This window comes from Thermobia domestica, chromosome 5 (genome assembly GCF_964235325.1).
Source record: "Thermobia domestica chromosome 5, izTheDome1.hap1.1, whole genome shotgun sequence".
Taxonomy (NCBI): domain Eukaryota; kingdom Metazoa; phylum Arthropoda; class Insecta; order Zygentoma; family Lepismatidae; genus Thermobia; species Thermobia domestica.
This window is the reverse complement of record NC_137458.1, coordinates 35286658-35304953: the sequence shown is the minus strand read 5'-3', so window position 1 is coordinate 35304953 and position 18296 is coordinate 35286658. Positions and strand designations below refer to the sequence as shown.

At 33.7% G+C, this 18296-nt stretch overlaps 1 long non-coding RNA gene across 1 annotated transcript in view; it reads right to left on the bottom strand.

The window, feature by feature from the left end:
* Positions 1–18296, bottom strand: part of LOC145684626 (uncharacterized) — a 32292-nt gene continuing 13996 nt past the window's right edge. Inside the window, exons 2-3 of the long non-coding RNA XR_014131340.1 lie at positions 1929–2012; positions 1–259 (exon numbers count right to left, since the gene is read on the bottom strand). This is a non-coding gene — a long non-coding RNA (uncharacterized LOC145684626). The remainder of the gene's footprint in view (positions 260–1928; positions 2013–18296) is intronic.

The following is an 18296-nucleotide window of genomic DNA, read 5'->3' as shown; positions in this document are numbered from 1 at the left end:
TTCACTATGTTGAAGGGAATTAGCCGAGGTATCCATAACCTCCGACTCCGGCGTGAAGATTGCCACCAACTCTTCTCACAATGGCGTTAAATCCATTGATGCTGTCAGCGCCATAAGTGACTTGTCTAACACTGCCATCGGGTTCAACAAGACTGTATTGTCCTTTGACAACGTCGCCATCTCTCACTTCGGTCTGCTGTTTGTTGTCTCCTGTGAGGTGGTCACTCACTGCGTAGCGAAACTGGTATCGTGGGTAAGCCTTAAATACAAATAGTTATATTATTAGAAATGTTCTAAGATTCGAAGATTATGTTTATTACTTATTATTTATTTCACAATGGTTCTTATAAAAATATTTAAATAAATAAAAGTAGAAAATTTATTATATTGTGACAGATGTTTAAAAATAAATTATAAAATTTAAGAAAGACCTTTGATTAAAGATTACGATTTTATTTTAATTTTTTTTTGAAAGATATTTAACTTTCCAAGAAAATGTTATCTGAATTTTTGTTTTCTTATAAACAGAATTTGCTAGTATCTGCTTAATATCGTTTTATATTGTATCCTATTGAGAAAAAATATTATGAGTTAGCAAGAAATACTTTCCAAGGTGATTTGAAGGTATTGATGTCATTTCTTATAATCTGTGTATTTAACCAGTCGAAAATTTTCAACATTAAATTGTCTTAGTTTGGATGTCAATGCTGAACTTATATTGTAAAATAAAACTAACTTACTTAAACATAAAGTTGGATCTATATTGATTATTATTGTATGCGCAATTTTTCAAGAATGATTTTGAAATTAAATAGAAATTGGCATCATTTTACTCCATGGATATACCCTCTTTCTCATTAATCGAAGTGAGCAATAATGAAAAAAAACCTGCAGCATGACAGTATCTGAGGAAACTTTAGGAGAAAGCCCTGGAGAAGTACACGAACATGCCGATTCCCATCACATACTTGCTTGGCGTGGGATCAAACCACGAACCTCTAGCCCCGGAACTGATCAAGCTTTATCGTAGACACCGTGCCCCAGAAGGAAGAATTATACATCTCAGATAGAACATTATTTACAAAAAGAAATGCAAAACGCATATTATATTCATTCTCGACTACAAAATGTCATACTACGTTATAACTAAAAGATTTACGTAAAAATGCACAAGTATAGGTAATAACACAATCATTGATTATTATTAATACTGGTATCTGTAAATTCAGTTTTTAATATTGGACAGTTGTTCATTGCGATCTCTAGATTTTAATACTATTAAATGAGAGCGGAGCTGAACTGAAGCGATGGCTCCACAACTGTTGTTTTAGCCTAATGCCATTAGCTTCAGAAAAGGCATCCATCCATGCACAAAACATTGCATATCTCATAGTCTCACGTTTTTATTTGGATGAAACATGTAGATAAAGCGATTTCCATTACTTCTTTAATTAACAAAAAATCGTATAATTGATCTTAAAGGTTGAGTTGCTAGCGTTACGTCTCTGTCTACTTAGTAGGTATAAATATTAATGTTGTCGAGATCCCCTCTAATGTTGTATTAACAATGCGCAATTATTTAAATCAATGATGTTGTTAGTAGCTAATCAAAGTTAACAAAAGATCAGCAAATTCCTGGACATTTTATACACTATAATTTATAAATACAAATTGTATTAATAATAATTGTAATTTTCCGTTTTCTACTTTACAAACAATAATTCTGTAAGTGCAGCAAAATAAAATTGCAAGTTCAATTATAATGCCTAACTTTCGCATTAAAAAATCATTTTTGTATAACAGTATACAAATTCCCTAAATTAATAATTATGCAAACCCAATAATTTCCAAATAACGTACATTTTAAATGTTAGAAATCCACTAAAATTGTAATAAATATTTGTATATTTTTACTTTTTTTTACTTACATAGTAATCAAGTCCTCCACCAATTCCACCAAGAACACCAACTGCGTAGGCAGAAGATACGAGAGCAACTAGGGCAAAGATAATCTAGAAAATAATAATAAAGGCATACAAACAGCATTCATTTTGAAAAGAAAGAAAAAAACATAAGAAACAAATAGTGCGAAATAAGTATTAAGTTTCTACAGATATTAATATTCTATTTTCGAATTTATGTTTGTTTACAATTTTATTGCAGTCTTGAAGCACATCTCATGTATAAGGAAACAGCTTCTCTTACTACCATTAGAGACAGTTTAGAAAAAATATTGAAAAAGAGTGTTTAGTTGTTGTTCAATTTGTTTAACAGTTATTTAAAAACGTTCATAATTTGAATGTGAACTTATCTTTAAGTTATTGTACAAATTGTGTTAGACGGAAGTGTATATTCTATTTGAAAGATAGTGTAAAATATACGCGATTAACACGGTGGTTATCATTTTTGCCCTTAATGAATGCCCATAAGATAAATTTTACTCAATCAACGGTAAGCATAGTAGTTGTGGGCAAACTACTCGCCCAAATGAATATTCATGAGTGTGTACTTTTCTGACATGGTAGCACTTGGTAATGCACGTTTTAAAAAATGGATACACCCTTTTTCCCCGCATACTAATGACACATAATGTATGCAGGTGCGGCCGGAGGTAACATGACATATAATAAATGGTTTCCGGTCAAAAGAAATGTTAATTGGACAAGCAGAATACAGAAAAAACCTTTTCGGAAATAAAATATGCAGATCACACACGTAGAACAAGGTAATTCATTAATATTCAGCACATGTAACGCGACAGCTGCTGCTGGAGAATATTGTAAAAATTGTGATCGTCGGAATGAGTGAAAGAAAGCACTAGAAGCTTCCAGATTCTTTTTTCTAAGCTTATTATTGTTGGAATAGGGAAAGAACACTCTCGAAACTTCTGGAAAGGTTTCTTGTATTATACTTGTTTATTTTTATATGGGAAAGGGACATATTGTAATTGTCTGGAGTATAAGGGGGACGGAACTGTTTGGTTTTAATCGGGAATTGATTGCGGATTTTTCGGCATTGAAAATGATATGACTTGGTGTACTTTTTTGGAATTATAACGTGACTAAGATATAGTATAATGTAATATGGAGGGTACAGGGAATCAACATTAATGATTGCACTGGGACTTGAATTAGTATTCTCCCACTTGGAGAACCGTACGCTAAATATTTTGCTTGCAGTGCGAACTTGTTACTTATACATAACTATGAATTGTGTAAGACATAACAGGTATATATAAATTATATTGTACAGAAAGTTAGCAGAATGCGCTCCGGGAATCGAACCAGGACTCTTCCACGTGAAAAGCCGTACGACAAACATTTTGCTTAGCAGATGTTGTTACTTATATGTAGTAATGAATTGTGTATGACATAACAGGTATATATAAATTATATTGTACAGAAAGTTAGCAGAATGCGCTCCGGGAATCGAACCAGGACTCTTCCACGTGAAAAGCCGTACGACAAACATTTTGCTTAGCAGATGTTGTTACTTATATGTAGTAATGAATTGTGTATGACATAACAGGTATATATAAATTATATTGTACAGAAAGTTAGCAGAATGCGCTCCGGGAATCGAACCAGGACTCTTCAACGTGAAAAGCCGTACGACAAACATTTTGCTTAGCAGATGTTGTTACTTATATGTAGCTATGAATTGTGTAAGACGTATAACTGGTATTTAGAAAGTATATGGTAAGAATTATTATTATTATTATTGTAAACTGTTGTGTTTTGTTTCATAAACGCTAGTGTAACAATGAGGTTATATGGCGACAGAACGTTTAACGTTACCGCAGATTGAACTTAAGGGTTTTTCATGTTGAAAGCTAAGGCAAAAGAGACCCGAGATTGTTTGAACATATTACCAGGATGAAATGTAGTAGTGAAGTTAAAACGGAAACTTTATACTTATATTTTGTAATTGGAAATCGTAATACAGCAAATAATTAAATTTTAATTCTTTTATTGTTTTTAGGTGGTGAAGGAAATAAAAAAATCTTAATAGAAACACTGGAGAGCAAACCTTATTTTCCTGAATTGTTTGTTGCGGAGGTTGTTAACGTAAAGGAGTTATAGATTGGTTTTTAAAATATGGATTTACTGAAACCGTTGGATCTTAGTTGTATGAAATATCGAAAATATTGGATAATGTGTGATATGAATATTGAATACTGAAATATCGACATAAAAGTTATTATAAGTTTTTACATCCAACGAATATACTGGCTAGACTAAATGAGACGGTGATGATGAGTAATGAATGAATATGGTGGAATGAAGAAAGTGGGAAGAAGCAGGAGAACCACGACAAAAACCCACGCACATAGTGTTTGTGCACCAAAAAGCTAACTGGAAACAAGCTGGGATCGAACCAAGGACCCCATGCACCAGAGGTGAACACTGTATTGCGTACCCACCATAGCTTTTTCTATGTATTATATTTGGATGAATAAAAGTACGCATGTATAAGTTGGTGGAACGAGAATGTAGGTGGAAACGGGAAAACTTCACACACAATGTTTAAACTAGAAAATACACTTTGATTGAGGGAAAGCATTTTGTTTTAGAAGTGACTTTTTTATGATCAGCGCTATTTATTGTTTATGAACGAGGAAAAAAACTTACTGTAGCAGTTATTGGAGAATTATACTTTTGAAACTCTTTATACAAAATTATGTGTTTATATAACTTTATACATACTAGTAAAGAAGATATATGATGTACATTAAGGACGATTTTGACATTATTTAAACAGTGTAGGTAACGACTCTTAAGGCAATACAAGAGACGGACAATTATTTGACAGCGCAGATTAGTTTATATGCAGATGGAAACAATTGCTTTAAATAAGAGATAGCACTTTGAACGTATAGTTTGGTTAAAATTGCTTTACTTTAGAACTGATAACATTAAGTACAAGGTAACCAACACCATTGGCGATAACTATTAGCAGGACTGTGACCGATGGGAATTAGCGTGTTGGAGAGACAGATACATTTTGCATACATAATAATAATGAGTATGAATATTTGACTTTGGCACCTAGAAGATTATGCAACCGACAAGTTAAAAATGTTTTGAGGATTGCATATAATATTTACAGACAGTCTGATACGATTTTGTATTTTATTTGAAGTGTGATGAATGTTTGTTGAACTAAAAAGGGTATTTTATTTATAGGTCTTGTTTGTAAGTTAGAAAAACAAGAAAATATTCTTGTAATGGTGTTATGACCACCAGAAACGAAATAATAGCTAACATGTTCTTTTTACAGTTGAAATAGATTTCTGTCAATTTAAACTTTAATAAAAACTAGTCTGAATTTCGACAATTTTAAACTTTGTTGTAATTGTTACAAATGCATAAGAAAATAGTATTTTAATGTTTTAGTTGTCTGCATATACAGTGCAGATATATTTGTGAGTGAATACATGACATATAGTTATAACATATCAGAAGTGTTGTACTTCCGAAATTAGATTTTTCTAAACGTTAAAGAGATTATATTGTGCAGTTTTCACTTATTGAGTTAAATTTGGTAATTTAAGACGAACTGTGGTTTTGCTTTTTACCCACTGCAGTTGTATTGGATTGAAATACTGAACTTACTATATCTGGATTTTTAGTTACTGTTTTACTGGTTCTGTATGGTTGCGAAACATGGTCACTTACTCTGAGGGAAGAACATAGACTGAAAGTATTTGAGAACAGGATCCTGAGAAGAATATTCGGACCCAAGAGGAACGGGAATGAGGAATTGCGGGAACTTTATAACGAGGAACTACATAGTTTATACGGTTTACCCAACATTGTTAGAGTCGTCAAGTTTAGGAGGCTTAGGGGGCAGGTCATGTAGCTAGAATGGAAGAAAGTAGAAAACGCTTTCAAAGTCTTGACTGGAAGACCCATAGGAAAACGACCATTAGGAAGACGTAGGCGCAGATGGGAGGATAATATTAAGATGGATCTCGCAGAGATAGGAATACAAAGTAGAAACTGGATGCACTTAGCTAAGGATAGAAGTCAGTGGAGAGCTTTTGTGAACGCGGCACTGAACCTGCGGGTTCCATAGGCGATAGAGTTAGTTAGTTTACTGGTTTTATGAATGATTTGGGAGGGCAGTTGTTTAAACTGGAATTTGAACCATTACTAATGCTTGTAATGAGAAACTATATATATCTATTGGGAAGTGTGGACTTTCTTTTACGCAGATGAGAAGTAGCCTGTGTGTAAGACAGCAATACGAAAACGAGTATTTGCACAACGAATTGAATTACTATTGCTTACAACAAGATTTATTTTAACTGTACCTGGGACTTTTGATTGATAAGTAAATTAGTAAATTATATTTTAAGCGGTGTTGAGATTTATTTGTATTAGGTTATCGACTACTGTTTGGATTATTTTTAATTTATGTTTTATATAACAACAAGGTTATAAAGAACAATATAACAGTAATATGGGTTTTCGAACCACAATAGGGATAACTTTAATGCAGTTGCTGTGTACATGAACTGTTATGGAACATTAATCACTTAGTATATAGCATTTTTATATTATTGTAACTGCAAGAGAACTGTATTATAAGACTACCTAACACATGTAAATAATAGTTAGAGCTAAAATACTGAGTTACTGGCAACTGAATTGTCAGTGAAAGTAATGTATTTTTAAAGAAATAAACTGATATTAGAAAAAATAATCTTAGTTGTTTGTATGCTATATGAAGAAACTAGTGTTTAAGAAACAGTGCATTAAAAGAAAAAATAATTGTTTTTCGAAGAATATGGCAGGAAACTGAAAATATTTAATACTTTGTTTTAGATTTTTAGAGACATTACCAACGTAAGTAAATGATGAACTATTGTCGATTGAACGGGAATCACTGAGGTTGATACCTTGTGTTTAGTTTATGATATGAAGACTTTAACACTCTTGTTTACAGTTACTTTTAAATGAAAACAACATATAATCTTGTATGCAGAATGGATTGAATTAAGGGCATACCTACGCGAGGGATTCATTGGATGCGGACCACATTTAAAACTCTATAACCCAACAAACATTTCAACACTTTCTTAAGAGAATTATGCTTGCAGTAGGAGAGAAATGTGTGATATACTGTAGAAAACTCGATGTTACAATACCCTTGTACTCTTTATGTCTTATAAAAAGAAGTTAGTGTACTCTTTTGCTGAGAATATAGATGACAATATTGTAAAATTACGTGTCGTTTTATTGCAATTAGAATAATGTTACTTCAATAATGCTTAAACGCAGTCACTGTTAGTGCAGAATCCACCCTCCAACAATTTTCAGGATGTGTAGACCCTTACTTGGTATATGATTTTAAAAAGAATAAACATTGTACGGTAACCTCTTGAAACTTGTAGACCCACAGTGAAGTATAGTCGGATATGGGGGAGGGCACGGTGACTCAGTGGTAGAAGAGATTTTGATGTTTGTGATTTAAACCGACCAACTGAACTTTGTGGTGGACAACATCTCTTTTCTCCTGGTACTTCCATTTCCTACATTTATTTATTGGCTTAAATAGCTTATCCGATCTTTCTCTCTTGTAATAGAATTATTGCAAGGCTATGATCATATCTTATAATTATTATTAAATAATCCTTATTGAAGGTTTAATTTACTTCATGATTTCTTTGGAACAATAAAAATTTATGCTTGAGATGGATTGTTTTCTCAGGGAGGAAATGCTAGAATCATGAGAACTTGCTTACATGCTGTGTGCCAAACATAATAAGCCCTTGGCGGGCTAAGATCGAACCATGGATCCATTACGCGCCAGAGGTGAACGATTTGAAGGCGATGAAGAATATTTTATAATCCCACAGTAGTATTAATAATTGTTTGAGATTCTTAGTATACTATGTGATACACAGGTTACACGAATTTTATTTTGTTCTTTTTGAACTAATGTTTAAGAGGACCAGAAGGATAGATTTCAAGAACCACCTATGGTTCAAGGATTACAGTTTTAATTTTACAGCTTTATACACATGCATTCAAAATTATACGGCCATTAGATGGTTGTATAAGATTCTTGTTGGACTTGATTTGATTTGAGTTTAACGTCTCTTTTCATCAGCGAAGCTATATGAGACGTAGACCTACTGATTAACGTGGAATCCGAACCACATGAGCTCCCGCCGGGAATCGAACCTGGGTAGACTTTTGTAGGAATAAATGTTTTCGCTGGAACCTTTTTTAAAATTTAATGTAAAACTTTAAACATAATGAAGAAAATAAGAACATACTGAGGTGAAATAAACTTGAAAACTCCCACCGTGCAAAAGAATTAAGGAAAACAGCCTCTGTTTTCAAGCTGAGACTATCCATGGTTGAGATTGACCACCAAATATAACAATTATTTTTCTCAGATGATGAGTTTGTATGCTTATGCCAGTAGCTAAAACTGGAAAAGTGAACCAGGTAGTGTTTGCAAAATGTATCTCCTCACGTCCAAGTCTATCAATTCGCTGACGACACAGCATTTCTAACAACGGCTCGTACTATCCAACGTATCAACAGACTAATGCAGCCAGCCATCAACACATTTGTCCATTGGTGTGACTTAATCTCAGAACATGTGCAATTGTGATGGACAAAAATTCCATGGGTAGTGGGGCTGGTGGACAACAACAACTTCACGAAACATCTGTTGGTATTAAAATTAACGATACATGAACTTTCAAAAGACGAAATGTTTCTTTATCTGGACTGTTAATACTTTTTTGAAATTTCATCAGAACAAGCATTCAACTTAAACTATAATAAACGAACGAACTATCTAGTTGCATTATAGGAGGGCGATACAGGTGTGGATGAAAAGTTTATGTATTGATTTTTGAATACGAGTTGTGTGCGAGTAATTCAATTTTATTTAACTTTTAATATTAGAGATTATTTTATACGACCATTTAATATTTTATTATTTCTTATACATATTCGCTTTCATCATTTGTCCATTGTAATGTTAATAGAAAAAATGTTTTATTTAACAACATGAGCACGAAAACCTACAAGAAAAATATTAGACAACAACATTCATAATTATCACTGTACGGAATACTTCTTTAAATGGAAACAGTTTGATCCATTGGTAGAGTGCACCCATCTGTCACGAAGATCCCTAGTTCAATCCCAAGACCGTGACAATTTGTGATGGACAACACCCTGTGGATATTCTCGGGGTTCTCCATTTCCTACCACTTTCTTCATATTCAACATTTTTACAATCATTAACCATTCAACGTTGCCTACTTGTAAAATGTCTCGAGTAGATGAGTATATAAGACTCATGCCAGAACAAAATGTTTTCTCTTTGCTCTCAAGCCAGAAAAAAAGCAGAAACTCATATCTACTTGCCAGAATAAGTGTTTTCGATTTGCTCTCAAGCCAGAAAAGAAGAAACTCGTATCCACGAAGTGAAATTTCTCGAGTTGCTACTCGCCAAATTTCACAAGTTTCGTGGATACGAGTTTCTTCTTTTCTGGCTTGAGAGCAAATCGAAAACACTTATTCTGGCAAGTAGATATGAGTTTCTGCTTTTTTTCTGGCTTGAGAGCAAAGAGAAAACATTTTGTTCTGGCATGAGTCTTATATACTCATCTACTCGAGACATTTTACAAGTAGGCAACGTTGAATGGTTAATGATTGTAAAAATGTTGAATATGAAGAAAGTGGTAGGAAATGGAGAACCCCGAGAATATCAACAGGGTGTTGTCCATCACAAATTGTCACGGTCTTGGGATTGAACTAGGGATCTTCGTGACAGATGGGTGCACTCTACCAATGGATCAAACTGTTTCCATTTAAAGAAGTATTCCGTACAGTGATAATTATGAATGTTGTTGTCTAATATTTTTCTTGTAGGTTTTCGTGCTCATGTTGTTAAATAAAACATTTTTTCTATTAACATTACAATGGACAAATGATGAAAGCGAATATGTATAAGAAATAATAAAATATTAAATGGTCGTATAAAATAATCTCTAATATTAAAAGTTAAATAAAATTGAATTACTCGCACACAACTCGTATTCAAAAATCAATACATAAACTTTTCATCCACACCTGTATCGCCCTCCTATAATGCAACTAGATAGTTCGTTCGTTTATTATAGTTTAAGTTGAATGCTTGTTCTGATGAAATTTCAAAAAAGTATTAACAGTCCAGATAAAGAAACATTTCGTCTTTTGAAAGTTCATGTATCGTTAATTTTAATACCAACAGATGTTTCGTGAAGTTGTTGTTGTCCACCAGCCCCACTACCCATGGAATTTTTGTCCATCACAATTGCACATGTTCTGAGATTAAGTCACACCAGTGGACAAATGTGTTGATGGCTGGCTGCATTAGTCTGTTGATACGTTGGATAGTACGAGCCGTTGTTAGAAATGCTGTGTCGTCAGCGAATTGATAGACTTGGACGTGAGGAGATACATTTTGCAAACACTACCTGGTTCACTTTTCCAGTTTTAGCTACTGGCATAAGCATACAAACTCATCATCTGAGAAAAATAATTGTTATATTTGGTGGTCAATCTCAACCATGGATAGTCTCAGCTTGAAAACAGAGGCTGTTTTCCTTAATTCTTTTGCACGGTGGGAGTTTTCAAGTTTATTTCACCTCAGTATGTTCTTATTTTCTTCATTATGTTTAAAGTTTTACATTAAATTTTAAAAAAGGTTCCAGCGAAAACATTTATTCCTACAAAAGTCTACCCAGGTTCGATTCCCGGCGGGAGCTCATGTGGTTCGGATTCCACGTTAATCAGTAGGTCTACGTCTCATATAGCTTCGCTGATGAAAAGAGACGTTAAACTCAAATCAAATCAAGTCCAACAAGAATCTTATACAACCATCTAATGGCCGTATAATTTTGAATGCATGTGTATAAAGCTGTAAAATTAAAACTGTAATCCTTGAACCATAGGTGGTTCTTGAAATCTATCCTTCTGGTCCTCTTAAACATTAGTTCAAAAAGAACAAAATAAAATTCGTGTAACCTGTGTATCACATAGTATACTAAGAATCTCAAACAATTATTAATACTACTGTGGGATTATAAAATATTCTTCATCGCCTTCAAATCGTTCACCTCTGGCGCGTAATGGATCCATGGTTCGATCTTAGCCCGCCAAGGGCTTATTATGTTTGGCACACAGCATGTAAGCAAGTTCTCATGATTCTAGCATTTCCTCCCTGAGAAAACAATCCATCTCAAGCATAAATTTTTATTGTTCCAAAGAAATCATGAAGTAAATTAAACCTTCAATAAGGATTATTTAATAATAATTATAAGATATGATCATAGCCTTGCAATAATTCTATTACAAGAGAGAAAGATCGGATAAGCTATTTAAGCCAATAAATAAATGTAGGAAATGGAAGTACCAGGAGAAAAGAGATGTTGTCCACCACAAAGTTCAGTTGGTCGGTTTAAATCACAAACATCAAAATCTCTTCTACCACTGAGTCACCGTGCCCTCCCCCATATCCGACTATACTTCACTGTGGGTCTACAAGTTTCAAGAGGTTACCGTACAATGTTTATTCTTTTTAAAATCATATACCAAGTAAGGGTCTACACATCCTGAAAATTGTTGGAGGGTGGATTCTGCACTAACAGTGACTGCGTTTAAGCATTATTGAAGTAACATTATTCTAATTGCAATAAAACGACACGTAATTTTACAATATTGTCATCTATATTCTCAGCAAAAGAGTACACTAACTTCTTTTTATAAGACATAAAGAGTACAAGGGTATTGTAACATCGAGTTTTCTACAGTATATCACACATTTCTCTCCTACTGCAAGCATAATTCTCTTAAGAAAGTGTTGAAATGTTTGTTGGGTTATAGAGTTTTAAATGTGGTCCGCATCCAATGAATCCCTCGCGTAGGTATGCCCTTAATTCAATCCATTCTGCATACAAGATTATATGTTGTTTTCATTTAAAAGTAACTGTAAACAAGAGTGTTAAAGTCTTCATATCATAAACTAAACACAAGGTATCAACCTCAGTGATTCCCGTTCAATCGACAATAGTTCATCATTTACTTACGTTGGTAATGTCTCTAAAAATCTAAAACAAAGTATTAAATATTTTCAGTTTCCTGCCATATTCTTCGAAAAACAATTATTTTTTCTTTTAATGCACTGTTTCTTAAACACTAGTTTCTTCATATAGCATACAAACAACTAAGATTATTGTTTCTAATATCAGTTTATTTCTTTAAAAATACATTACTTTCACTGACAATTCAGTTGCCAGTAACTCAGTATTTTAGCTCTAACTATTATTTACATGTGTTAGGTAGTCTTATAATACAGTTCTCTTGCAGTTACAATAATATAAAAATGCTATATACTAAGTGATTAATGTTCCATAACAGTTCATGTACACAGCAACTGCATTAAAGTTATCCCTATTGTGGTTCGAAAACCCATATTACTGTTATATTGTTCTTTATAACCTTGTTGTTATATAAAACATAAATTAAAAATAATCCAAACAGTAGTCGATAACCTAATACAAATAAATCTCAACACCGCTTAAAATATAATTTACTAATTTACTTATCAATCAAAAGTCCCAGGTACAGTTAAAATAAATCTTGTTGTAAGCAATAGTAATTCAATTCGTTGTGCAAATACTCGTTTTCGTATTGCTGTCTTACACACAGGCTACTTCTCATCTGCGTAAAAGAAAGTCCACACTTCCCAATAGATATATATAGTTTCTCATTACAAGCATTAGTAATGGTTCAAATTCCAGTTTAAACAACTGCCCTCCCAAATCATTCATAAAACCAGTAAACTAACTAACTCTATCGCCTATGGAACCCGCAGGTTCAGTGCCGCGTTCACAAAAGCTCTCCACTGACTTCTATCCTTAGCTAAGTGCATCCAGTTTCTACTTTGTATTCCTATCTCTGCGAGATCCATCTTAATATTATCCTCCCATCTGCGCCTACGTCTTCCTAATGGTCGTTTTCCTATGGGTCTTCCAGTCAAGACTTTGAAAGCGTTTTCTACTTTCTTCCATTCTAGCTACATGACCTGCCCCCTAAGCCTCCTAAACTTGACGACTCTAACAATGTTGGGTAAACCGTATAAACTATGTAGTTCCTCGTTATAAAGTTCCCGCAATTCCTCATTCCCGTTCCTCTTGGGTCCGAATATTCTTCTCAGGATCCTGTTCTCAAATACTTTCAGTCTATGTTCTTCCCTCAGAGTAAGTGACCATGTTTCGCAACCATACAGAACCAGTAAAACAGTAACTAAAAATCCAGATATAGTAAGTTCAGTATTTCAATCCAATACAACTGCAGTGGGTAAAAAGCAAAACCACAGTTCGTCTTAAATTACCAAATTTAACTCAATAAGTGAAAACTGCACAATATAATCTCTTTAACGTTTAGAAAAATCTAATTTCGGAAGTACAACACTTCTGATATGTTATAACTATATGTCATGTATTCACTCACAAATATATCTGCACTGTATATGCAGACAACTAAAACATTAAAATACTATTTTCTTATGCATTTGTAACAATTACAACAAAGTTTAAAATTGTCGAAATTCAGACTAGTTTTTATTAAAGTTTAAATTGACAGAAATCTATTTCAACTGTAAAAAGAACATGTTAGCTATTATTTCGTTTCTGGTGGTCATAACACCATTACAAGAATATTTTCTTGTTTTTCTAACTTACAAACAAGACCTATAAATAAAATACCCTTTTTAGTTCAACAAACATTCATCACACTTCAAATAAAATACAAAATCGTATCAGACTGTCTGTAAATATTATATGCAATCCTCAAAACATTTTTAACTTGTCGGTTGCATAATCTTCTAGGTGCCAAAGTCAAATATTCATACTCATTATTATTATGTATGCAAAATGTATCTGTCTCTCCAACACGCTAATTCCCATCGGTCACAGTCCTGCTAATAGTTATCGCCAATGGTGTTGGTTACCTTGTACTTAATGTTATCAGTTCTAAAGTAAAGCAATTTTAACCAAACTATACGTTCAAAGTGCTATCTCTTATTTAAAGCAATTGTTTCCATCTGCATATAAACTAATCTGCGCTGTCAAATAATTGTCCGTCTCTTGTATTGCCTTAAGAGTCGTTACCTACACTGTTTAAATAATGTCAAAATCGTCCTTAATGTACATCATATATCTTCTTTACTAGTATGTATAAAGTTATATAAACACATAATTTTGTATAAAGAGTTTCAAAAGTATAATTCTCCAATAACTGCTACAGTAAGTTTTTTTCCTCGTTCATAAACAATAAATAGCGCTGATCATAAAAAAGTCACTTCTAAAACAAAATGCTTTCCCTCAATCAAAGTGTATTTTCTAGTTTAAACATTGTGTGTGAAGTTTTCCCGTTTCCACCTACATTCTCGTTCCACCAACTTATACATGCGTACTTTTATTCATCCAAATATAATACATAGAAAAAGCTATGGTGGGTACGCAATACAGTGTTCACCTCTGGTGCATGGGGTCCTTGGTTCGATCCCAGCTTGTTTCCAGTTAGCTTTTTGGTGCACAAACACTATGTGCGTGGGTTTTTGTCGTGGTTCTCCTGCTTCTTCCCACTTTCTTCATTCCACCATATTCATTCATTACTCATCATCACCGTCTCATTTAGTCTAGCCAGTATATTCGTTGGATGTAAAAACTTATAATAACTTTTATGTCGATATTTCAGTATTCAATATTCATATCACACATTATCCAATATTTTCGATATTTCATACAACTAAGATCCAACGGTTTCAGTAAATCCATATTTTAAAAACCAATCTATAACTCCTTTACGTTAACAACCTCCGCAACAAACAATTCAGGAAAATAAGGTTTGCTCTCCAGTGTTTCTATTAAGATTTTTTTATTTCCTTCACCACCTAAAAACAATAAAAGAATTAAAATTTAATTATTTGCTGTATTACGATTTCCAATTACAAAATATAAGTATAAAGTTTCCGTTTTAACTTCACTACTACATTTCATCCTGGTAATATGTTCAAACAATCTCGGGTCTCTTTTGCCTTAGCTTTCAACATGAAAAACCCTTAAGTTCAATCTGCGGTAACGTTAAACGTTCTGTCGCCATATAACCTCATTGTTACACTAGCGTTTATGAAACAAAACACAACAGTTTACAATAATAATAATAATAATTCTTACCATATACTTTCTAAATACCAGTTATACGTCTTACACAATTCATAGCTACATATAAGTAACAACATCTGCTAAGCAAAATGTTTGTCGTACGGCTTTTCACGTTGAAGAGTCCTGGTTCGATTCCCGGAGCGCATTCTGCTAACTTTCTGTACAATATAATTTATATATACCTGTTATGTCATACACAATTCATTACTACATATAAGTAACAACATCTGCTAAGCAAAATGTTTGTCGTACGGCTTTTCACGTGGAAGAGTCCTGGTTCGATTCCCGGAGCGCATTCTGCTAACTTTCTGTACAATATAATTTATATATACCTGTTATGTCATACACAATTCATTACTACATATAAGTAACAACATCTGCTAAGCAAAATGTTTGTCGTACGGCTTTTCACGTGGAAGAGTCCTGGTTCGATTCCCGGAGCGCATTCTGCTAACTTTCTGTACAATATAATTTATATATACCTGTTATGTCTTACACAATTCATAGTTATGTATAAGTAACAAGTTCGCACTGCAAGCAAAATATTTAGCGTACGGTTCTCCAAGTGGGAGAATACTAATTCAAGTCCCAGTGCAATCATTAATGTTGATTCCCTGTACCCTCCATATTACATTATACTATATCTTAGTCACGTTATAATTCCAAAAAAGTACACCAAGTCATATCATTTTCAATGCCGAAAAATCCGCAATCAATTCCCGATTAAAACCAAACAGTTCCGTCCCCCTTATACTCCAGACAATTACAATATGTCCCTTTCCCATATAAAAATAAACAAGTATAATACAAGAAACCTTTCCAGAAGTTTCGAGAGTGTTCTTTCCCTATTCCAACAATAATAAGCTTAGAAAAAAGAATCTGGAAGCTTCTAGTGCTTTCTTTCACTCATTCCGACGATCACAATTTTTACAATATTCTCCAGCAGCAGCTGTCGCGTTACATGTGCTGAATATTAATGAATTACCTTGTTCTACGTGTGTGATCTGCATATTTTATTTCCGAAAAGGTTTTTTCTGTATTCTGCTTGTCCAATTAACATTTCTTTTGACCGGAAACCATTTATTATATGTCATGTTACCTCCGGCCGCACCTGCATACATTATGTGTCATTAGTATGCGGGGAAAAAGGGTGTATCCATTTTTTAAAACGTGCATTACCAAGTGCTACCATGTCAGAAAAGTACACACTCATGAATATTCATTTGGGCGAGTAGTTTGCCCACAACTACTAAGCATTTCTAACGCAAGGACAAAGATCTTTCAAACTTGACAATCTTACGAAAGGAGAATGTATTTCTTTCCTGTATTAAGCTTATTCATAATACTCGTTTAAATAGCTGTCGCTACGTGCCCAAGGTAGTTAATGCCAATAGATGGGACATTCAGTTTAAAGATATAAAGAATTCTGTGACGTATTTATTGCAACAGCATTGAACTACTTTGAATTGTTTTGTTTTCTTATATAAGAAAGATTAAACATATTTGGATTTGGGAATTAATATTTGTGTGTTTTACAACCTATACTGTATCGATTCAATAAATAATTTGAAAATGAACAGTAATGATGCTGAGTCTGAATATGATTTGCTGTATTTCTTATTAAGAAAACAGTCGTAACTATATTTAAATATCAACATTAATATTTCTGGACTGTAAATTAGTTTTGGTTAAACGAAAGAAAAGGTATATGCAAACAATTATGTTATTTAACTGTGAACACTTTGAATCAATAGTATAAAGCAATCCGAAAATATCAAAGAAACATAAGTATTTTAAAATGAAAATCAGAAAGAGACATAAAGTTCACGTTATCGTAAGTTTTAAAATGTTGTGCTCCTCCTGTGGCAAACCCGTAGAAGAATAAAATGAAAAAATGAAAAAGTATGTTTTCTGACTTTCTTGGATCTGGCAACACTGTTAAGGGTCGCACATTCGAAACAGGGGAGCACAAAAGTTACCTCGTTGCTATTGTTGTTGCTGCTCTGCCGTGCTATTGATCCTAATTTTTTTTTATGATTCCACCCAATGTCTGCCCTACATGTGAATATTTTGTTCTTGAGTAAGACAATGATCAGTTTTTCCAGAGTTCCAGAAACGTAAAAAAAAAAAAAAGTATTTTCTTCTGCATTTTTACTTTCTTCTTCTTCCACACGTTTATATAAGGCGGGTACAAACGTTATCTTGTTGGAATTGATGTTACATAAGATTTCCAACGAGGTACAGTTAATGTCTCTGGGACAATTACGGGCTTCACTAAGATTGTCAACATGAGGCTAGACCACAGTCCATACCAAATAATATACAGGGTGACTATAGTAGGTACGACGATCCGATTTTTTACCTGCTTTGCTATTGAAAATACACCCTTTCTTTTCTTTTTTGCATAATTTCGCTCCATATCTGACCTACATGTCAGATTTTTTCCTGACTACCACAAAGAACGTAGTTGCTAGAGGTCCAAAAAGGTCAAATATTGGGGGTTCCTTTGATTAGAAAAAATGCACTGAAAAAAGGGTACAGTCAATACCCTTTCATTTAACCGCTCGCAAGCCTAAGAGCCAGATGTATAGGGCATCACTATAGATATGCTACATTGACTTGATCCCTAGTCTTCCGTTGCAAGCGCTGCTATCGGCTGAAGGAATCCCACTCGCTTTCTTTCGCTTAGCAACAGCTGAACGCTTATTCGCTCAACGCGTGGTGTGTGAGGGTGTGAGCGTTAGTTCGCATTTTTGCCACGGCTCAAGACATTTTGGCAGCATAATAGTTAGTATGTTTTTTTTATCTCTATTGATATCAATTTTTATGCTTGTATCTCGTATCGGGGGAGTGACCCCTTAAATGCAGAGTAGGAGCGAGGGAACTAAAAATGCAAGAATTTCACCCAATGTTCCACTGCGTTACTCCCATATGGATGAAATGCACATCACTGAAAAATTTGGAGAGATTGACACATACATCTTCTCTCTAGGTTAATTAGGAGCTGAGCTCAGAGGATTAAACTGTTGTCTATTAGAGACAACCGTCCTCA